General features: G+C 43.9%; 1 long non-coding RNA gene across 1 annotated transcript; it reads right to left on the bottom strand.

Moving 5' to 3' along the window:
* Positions 1-297: 297 nt before the first annotated feature.
* On the bottom strand, positions 298-7,349 carry LOC143988946 (uncharacterized). The gene is made up of 3 exons (XR_013276938.1): positions 7,133-7,349; positions 6,010-6,078; positions 298-530 (listed from the first exon to the last, which is right to left on the bottom strand). It is a non-coding gene; the product is annotated as an uncharacterized LOC143988946 (long non-coding RNA).
* Between the last annotated feature and the right edge of the window lie 1,724 nt (positions 7,350-9,073).

Genomic DNA, 9,073 nt, shown 5'->3' with positions numbered 1-9,073 from the left:
AGTGAAAGGCCAGAAAAAGGAAAGAAGGAAATTTTGATTTGGGTGAAATTCCTTCCTGACCCCAAAGACTGACTTGTAGACGGATCTTTGTGTCTGAGCTGCCATTCTTCTGTCAAGAAGTGAATGTAAAAGTATTACAAAAGAATTTCCACTTTTCCTGCTTTCTGGTGCCATTTGCAGTCCATTCAAATAATTGGGCTGCAAAAATTGCACCGCATGAGAACGCGCAGGAATGCGATTCAGTGTGAAGCAGCCCTCAAAGACACTGGTGACCGATAACACAACACCAAGACATCATACTTCATAGACACCTTTATTAAGGAACACATGAGCTGGATGATTGTCCCAGACATCACACTTATACTGCATGCATCAGATGAAGATCACACATCACAATATACAGATCACATTGTTCTCCCATCTTCATTGCAGGGCTGCTCACTTGCAGCAGTTGCAGGTCTCACTTCCGCTGGCACAATGGCAGCCATCAATGCATTTACCGCACTGGTCTGGACAGCAGGAGCAGCAGCCTGTGGATAGAAACAGTCATCAGATGATGGTAGGATAATGTGCTTCGATCGAGGTAAATGCCATAGCAGCCAAAACTCCCAACGTTTTAATATTGTCATCAATAATACTGCCTATCAAAAGCAAAAAAAAAATAATCGATATATTCTGAAAAGAAACCTATACCAAGCTAAAACACAAAGAACTAGTGATGGAATTGCTTTATCAAAAGATAATCCAGTTGTTCGATAAATATAACATTCAGCAAGTTAGAAGGAATATCCATTATAGCAGCAGCTGACATATTTTCTCAGTACAGGTTTCCTGTAATAGTTCACAATTACTTGTGACTATAATGTATGACACATCACACAGGTCTAGAAGTTAGAGAAAGTCCAGTTCAAATGATATTCAAATGATATTTTATATATTAACCATTTGGGCCCCCCCTTCATGACCAGGCCGTTTTTTTGCGATACAGGACTGCGTTTCTTTAACAATTGCGCGGTTATGTCACGCTGTACAGAAATAAAATGTATGTCTTTTTTTTCCCCACAAATAGAGCTTTCTTTTGGTGGTATTTGATTACCTCTGTATTGTTTTTTTTTGTTTTTTGTTATAAAAAAATAAAAGACAAAAAAAAAAAAAAAAATCTTTACTTTCTGCTATAAAACATATCCAATAAATATGTTTAGGCCAATATGTATTCTGCTACATATTTTTGGTAAAAAAATAAATCCCAATAAGCATATATTAATTAATTTGTGTAAAAGATATAGCGAATACAAACTATAGGGTTATTTTTATTTTTTTACTAGTAATCATGGCGATCAGCAACCTATAACGGGACTGTAATATTGCGGTGGACATTCTGACACAAACTGACACTTTTTGGGGACCAGTGACACTAATACAGTGATCAGTGCTAAAAAAAATATGCACTGTCACTGTACTAATGACACTGGCTGGAAAAGGGTTAACATTTGGGGCAATCAAAGGGTTAAATGTGTGCCTAGCCTGTGATTTTCTAAATGGTGGGAGGGGCTTTTACTAGGGAAAGGCATGGATCCTAGTCCCTGCTCTGCTGAGACACAGGATCCATGCCTCCTGTCATGTCAGAATGGCAATATGTCTTGTTTTACATAGGAAGATCGCCCTTCTGCCTCTCTGCTCGCTCATCGTGGGTGCCGGGCAGGCATAGAGTCTATGGTACCCGCCACTGGGCTCCGAGTTACCGGGAAGAGCTGAATATATATATATATATATATATATATATATATATATATATATATACACATACATACATACATAAACACACACACACACTATGTGATCCGGCACACAGGTATCACCCTATAGAAGTAACACTGCTGTAGGGCAGATGGGAAGTGGATAACAGCAATGAAAGACCTGTGAAAATCTCTAAGGTGAGCTGTGGTTTTACCTCCTTTTACCGGCCACCCAACCTGTAAAATAACAGCCGGATGGAGATGTTCATATACCACAGCCGCAGTGCTTTGTTTTGGCATGCGTCACCGCACATCAAAAGGTAAAAGATATTTTACTAGTGGTTTGGTCCCCTTCTAAAAGCCCTGCCACCAGTTTTGGGAGCTTTAACAAAACATGTAACAGATTCAGGTAGTTCTTAATAACGCCACTTTTACTTTTCACTTTTATGGCTGCAGTAGATTGAAGAACAATTACCGCCAGTTCATAGATAACAAGACTGGAGGATTACGACCAACTCTAAGTTGGCGTACAAGGACAGGCACAGTGCCCATCTCTGTATGCTGTGCAGCAGGCAGCATGTTTGCCATCACACACCCCTCCCCATCTATCTCTGGTCACCAGGGACACTCTCAGTTCTTTACAGCTGAAATGCTCCTAACAACCAGTGATGCTGACAGTGGGCGGAGCCTTAGAGGGAAGCAGAGGAACAAGATCCCTGTCAGGTCTGCTCTCTCCTTGGAATTGACAGCAGACAGTGGGTGCATTCTATAGCCAACAGCAGGCTGTCTATTAGCTATGGAATCTAGACACTGCCTGCTGTAAATCGCAAGGAGAGCAGACCTGATGGAATCGAATTCCCATCAGGCTCCACCCATCCCGCGACAAAACTAATCTGCTGATGCATTGTCTGTGTGACAGCTGCTGCGGTAGAAGGGGAGCTCAGCTGCACTGTGGGTGGACTATCCTTATTGCCACTCCGGCACATGCGGTGCTTACTCCAGATACTGTACATGTACCTGGATTTATATGTATGTTACAACATTGTTGCGTGATCTGTACTTGAATTCCCTTCTAGAACAGGGGTCGCCAAACTGTCTAAACAAAGGGCCAATTTACTGCCCCTTAGACTTTAGTGGGGCCAGTGGGAGTAAACAGTGCCCCATCATTAGTGTCAGTGGAAGGAATAGTACTCCATCACTGGTGTCAGTGGGAGGAATAGTACTCTATCACTGGTGTCAGTGGGAGGAATAGTACTCCATCACTGGTGTCAGTGGGAGGAATAGTACTCCATCACTGGTGTCAGTGGAAGGAATAGTACTCCATCACTGGTTTCATTGGGAGGAATAGTACTCCATCATTGGTGTCAGTGGGAGGAATAGTACTCCATCACTGGTGTCAGTGGAAGGAATAGTACTCCATCACTGGTGTCAGTGGGAGGAATAGTACTCCATCACTGGTGTCAGTGGGAGGAATAGTACTCCATCATTGGTGTCAGTGGGAGGAATAGTACTCCATCACTGGTGTCAGTGGGAGGAATAGTACTCTATCACTGGTGTCAGTGGGAGGAATAGTACTCCATCACTGGTGTCAGTGGAAGGAATAGTACTCCATCATTGGTGTCAGTGGGAGGAATAGTACTCTATCACTGGTGTCAGTGGGAGGAATAGTACTCCATCATTGGTGTCAGTGGGAGGAATAGTACTCCATCACTGGTGTCAGTGGGAGGAATAGTACTCTATCACTGGTGTCAGTGGGAGGAATAGTACTCCATCACTGGTGTCAGTGGGAGGAATAGTACTCCATCATTGGTGTCAGTGGGAGGAATAGTACTCCATCACTGGTGTCAGTGGGAGGAATATTACTCTATCACTGGTGTCAGTGGGAGGAATAGTACTCCATCACTGGTGTCAGTGGAAGGAATAGTACTCCATCATTGGTGTCAGTGGGAGGAATAGTACTCCATCACTGGTGTCAGTGGGAGGAATAGTACTCTATCACTGGTGTCAGTGGGAGGAATAGTACTCCATCACTGGTGTCAGTGGGAGGAATAGTACTCCATCATTGGTGTCAGTGGGAGGAATAGTACTCCATCACTGGTGTCAGTGGGAGGAATATTACTCTATCACTGGTGTCAGTGGGAGGAATAGTACTCCATCATTGGTGTCAGTGGGAGGAATAGTACTCCATTACTGGTATCAGTGGGAGGAATAGTACTCCATCATTGGTGTCAGTGGGAGGAATAGTACTCCATCATTGGTGTCAGTGGGAGGAATAGTACTCCATCATTGGTGTCAGTGGGAGGAATAGTACTCCATCACTGGTGTCAGTGGGTGAAAGCGTGTCCATCAATGGTATTAGTGGCAGTAGGAGGAATAGTGCCCCATGGGCTGGACAACAAAAAGCAAAAGGCAACATCTGGCCTCTGGGTTACAGTTTGGAGTCCACTGTTCTACAAGGATATGTAGCGGCGACACTTTGTCAAAAGCGTCCGCTATGTATAAATTTCGTTTTTTTTTCCTCAGAACAGTAAAGGGGGTCATTGTGTAGGTTTAACTTTGGCCTCAGTTTGGCTGGGGTGTGTTAGGGTTCTGCCTGGTCATGTGTACAGTTAGGTGCACATGACAGGACCAGAACCAGGCCTGGTTGGATGCTTTGGGTATCTGCGTTCCTTGGAGCCAATCAGTGGGTGAGTCTGGCTCCGCTGAGGAGTCTGGGGAAGAGTACTTAAGAGGCTGAAGTAACGTGTTCGGGGTTCGTTCGTTAGGCCAGAGCTGCCTGTTCCTGAATCTGGACCGGGGTAGCCCTGCAAGGGGTCCCGGTCACGGGAGCGTGTGTTGCCCCGCAACATGGTCAGTTTGACTAGCCCCATTAGACCCGCATGGTCTGGGGTAAGAATCCATCTGTTCCCGAGTCTCGGAACCGGCTGGTCCGAGGCGCAGTAACTGAGGGAGGATTCAAGGCATCCGGGTGTGCTGTCAACTTGGAGGGGCAACGCAGCCCGTGTAAGCGATCGGGGGAGGACTCTTCGGAGGAGTGCCAACAAGCTGGCATCCCAAGATGTGCCTGGTTTCTGGGTTATCAGGACATTAATTAATCCACGCTTTTCCAGTACTGCCAAGGAGACAGAGAATGTTCCAGGTACTGAGGAAAGGTTCCTGTTCACTTTCGGTAGCAAATTTGTTCAAGGCTAGAGACTTTGCAAGTTCTAGATTACAGTGCTGACTGCCATAATCTCTGGCTAGAGATTTGTTCAGCTTTGAAATGCCCAGCTGCGAGTGGCTGCTCTCTGGGTTGTATTAGAGACTTTCTACTGATTAGCAGTTCAAGGTGCCTGAGTTTCTTCACCCCTCTGTTCTCATACGAGACTGTATTTGTTGGATTTTACCCCTGCAAATAAAAACCTTTCTAAAGGACTTTTATGGTGTCAGCATCCAAAGACGTTGGGTACCAACCCTGGGAACCCCTAGACCAGGAAAAACAAGCCAAGCGGAGGTAATCAGTAAGCCCAAAAGTCAAGGCCGCCCCATTGCGGGTTATGGGCGCTAGAGATAAATAAAAAAGCAACTAACAAAAAACATTTCATATAACATATCTCATGGGCAGCCAGAGCTGTAGCAGCAGACTGACATAAATGAATCTCTAGCGGACATACTATACAGTGGCGTAACTAGAACCTTCATGGCCCCGATGCAAGAAATTATAAAGAGCCCCCCTGAACCCCAGCCAGGGCCCTTCCCTCCGAGTACGGCGGTGGAACTCCAGGGCGTGGTCACAGGTATGACCTTTGTGAGCCCTGTAGTTCCACCACTGGTATCAGTAGTTTTTATTTATTTATTTTTTTACATTTTTAGGTGCCCCATTGGGGGACTGTCCCTAGGCAGGATTGGGTCCCCGTTCCCAGAAGAGATGAGGTCCTTTTCTCCAGGGCAGATGAAGTTACTGCCCCCAGGTGAGAAGGGGTCCCTGTCCCCAGGGGGATATGGAGGGGGTATGTAATAGTGTGTGCTAGCTGCCTATGCTGCTGCCGGCCATATGTAGAGGGGGCTGCATGGGCCCCCTGCATCACAGGGCCCAGTTGCGGTCGCGACTGCTGCACCCCCTATAGTTACGCCCCTGATACTATACACTGACATCTCAGAGCCACATAGGAAAATGGTGCTGGAATTCTATTGATCACTGCGGGTCATACTCTGATCAATGGATAAAAGATAAAATATCTTCATTCAGGGATACCAGACCAACATATCTTGTAAGGATACAAATAAAAGATACTTTTCTTGCAAGAATCGCATTGGCAGTCCTGGCACTTACAGGAATCTGGTTGGCAGTTACAGGAAGCACCTATAAAATGAGATATCATTAGAAAAGAACACAAAAAACAACAATATATCCAAGCAAACTAGATTATACAAAAATTCATAGTTGTTAAATATTCTTTAAATCCCAATGGGCCCTTTATTATTTAATCCGGTCCTCAATGTCCAGTATGGAAAGTTTCTCATCATTTTACACTTGGGATTGTGAGAGGTGCTAAATCAATAGGACCAGAGTTTTATACAAACATTTGCACTACAACTGTACAGTGCTGCAAAAAATTTCATATACTTTTTCAATTCCACCTCCTGAAAACGGTCCTTCAAAACTTGATAAATCCTGTGAATTGTAATTTACAGCGAGAATCAAAGCTGTAATTATCTGAGACTATGCAACAAATCAGTGTGAGGCTCCATCCTATAGATTGTGACCTCGACAAGCTGGGCCCTCCTATCCCTTCTACATTGAACTGTATTGTAATTATATTCTCCCCTCTCTACATTGTAAAGTGCTGCGCAAACTGTTGCCGCTATATAAATCCTGTATAATAATAATATAATAATGCACATTAGTGTTTTTTTAAGCTCCTGTATTTTTTCTGCTCCTAGAAGCTAAATAGTGTTATCCTATGTGTTTCTGCACACTACTTTAGGCTATTAGTGTTTTTTGAGCTTCAGCTGCTAGGAGCACAAAAGAAAATTATATTTCTACACTTATTTGGAGCATTTTTCCCAGCAGAACAAAAAATGCTAAATGTTCCTAAACACTACTAAAATGCTTCTATTTTCTTCATGTACTGTGAAAACGCTAATAAAACGTGAACACTTCTAAAGCTACAAAAATGCTACTACAAGCCTGGACAAAAACTCTATTATCAGCATTTTTCATCCAGCGCTTTTTTTTTTTTCCTAGCTTATAAAAAAAAGTAGTGTGCATGGAGCCTAATTGTTACAAAATGACAGTTACAAGTACTTTTTCTGAAAACCATAAAAGTTCCAGAAAATGAACAATATGTGAGATAACTTCTTATTTATAAGGTTCCATATCATTATGTTATTATTAGTTAGAGTCATTGGCATACCTTGAGCACATTTGCAATCCTGAGGGTCCATGGTTACACTGGATTCAGATGGGCAAAAGACGGCAGTGATTTGCTGTGGATTCAGATGCTGAGTAGATGTCGGTGATTTTCAGGCGGTCAGTAGATGTCGGTGATTTTCAGGCGTTCAGTAGATGTCGGTGATCCTCGGTGTGTTGCTGTTTGAAGTGTGCCGCTGTGCTTCTCTCTATATACACAGGATCCCAAACTCAGTGCAAAAGCCAGTACATAATCACTCCCACCGCCACCCACATGACTCGCAGCCACATGTGTGATGACATCATGCATAACAAGGACATGATGTGTGCAAAACCTGCAGAGTCAGAGAAGGCAAAACATTACACAGCACAAACACAGTTGCTTGAATTTGTTTTGCCAATAAAGTGCCCTTCCAACCTTAGAATTTGGGAGGTGCGCTAATGTTATATCCACCAAATGTCCCTCATTTGGAGCCAAATCTTTCTGTCCCTCAATAAAAATCTATTATTTAACTACCAAAAGATTTACACTATATTACACCTTACATTGATCGAATGATTGAATTTATTTTGAAACCCACTAAAAATAAAGAAGTGTCAAAATGAGTGCAGTGACATTATATTATACAGATGAGATCGTAGATCCAGGCGGAGTGCAGTGACAATATATTATACAGATGAGATCGTAGATCCAGGCGGAGTGCAGTGACAGTATATTATACAGATGAGATGTTAGATCCAGGCGGAGTGCAGTGACAGTATATTATACAGATGAGATGGTAGATCCAGGCGGAGTGCAGTGACAGTATATTATACAGATGAGATGTTAGATCCAGGCGGAGTGCAGTGACAGTATATTATACAGATGAGATGGTAGATCCAGGCAGAGTGCAGTGACAGTATATTATACAGATGAGATGTTAGATCCAGGCGGAGTGCAGTGACAGTATATTATACAGATGAGATGGTAGATCCAGGCGGAGTGCAGTGACAGTATATTATACAGATGAGATGTTAGATCCAGGCGGAGTGCAGTGACAGTATATTATACAGATGAGATGGTAGATCCAGGTGGAGTGCAGTGACAGTATATTATACAGATGAGATGGTAGATCCAGGCGGAGTGCAGTGACAGTATATTATACAGATGAGATCGTAGATCCAGGCGGAGTGCAGTGACAGTATATTATACAGATGAGATGTTAGATCCAGGCGGAGTGCAGTGACAGTATATTATACAGATGAGATGGTAGATCCAGGCGGAGTGCAGTGACAGTATATTATACAGATGAGATGTTAGATCCAGGCGGAGTGCAGTGACAGTATATTATACAGATGAGATGGTAGATCCAGGCGGAGTGCAGTGACAGTATATTATACAGATGAGATGGTAGATCCAGGCGGAGTGCAGTGACAGTATATTATACAGATGAGATGGTAGATCCAGGTGGAGTGGAGTGACAGTATATTATACAGATGAGATGGTAGATCCAGGCGGAGTGCAGTGACAGTATATTATACAGATGAGATGTTAGATCCAGGATGAGTGCAGTGACAGTATATTATACAGATGAGATGGTAGGTCCAGGCGGAGTGCAGTGACAGTATATTATATAGATGAGATGTTAGGTCCAGGCAGGGCTGGACTGGGACAAAAATGTGGCCCTGGACTTCATCCAGACCGGCCCAGGGCACAACACATCAGGGTAAAGAGCCCAGCACATCAGCGTACAGGGCATATCAAGACACAACACATCAGGGCACGTCAGGGCACAGTACATCAAGGCACAGGACATTGGGGCACATCAGGGCACAAGGCACATCAGGGCATGGGGCATATCAGGCCACATGGCACATCAGGGTACGGGGACACATAACACATCAGGGCACATGGCACATCATGGCATGGGGCACATAGCACATCAGGGCATGGGGCATATCAAGG

The sequence above is a fragment of the Lithobates pipiens genome, unplaced genomic scaffold (assembly GCF_037356315.1).
Source record: "Lithobates pipiens isolate NorthernLeopardFrog02 unplaced genomic scaffold, aLitPip1_a1.2 Scaffold_18, whole genome shotgun sequence".
Lineage (NCBI taxonomy): Eukaryota > Metazoa > Chordata > Amphibia > Anura > Ranidae > Lithobates > Lithobates pipiens.
This window is presented reverse-complemented; position numbering and strand designations above follow the sequence as displayed.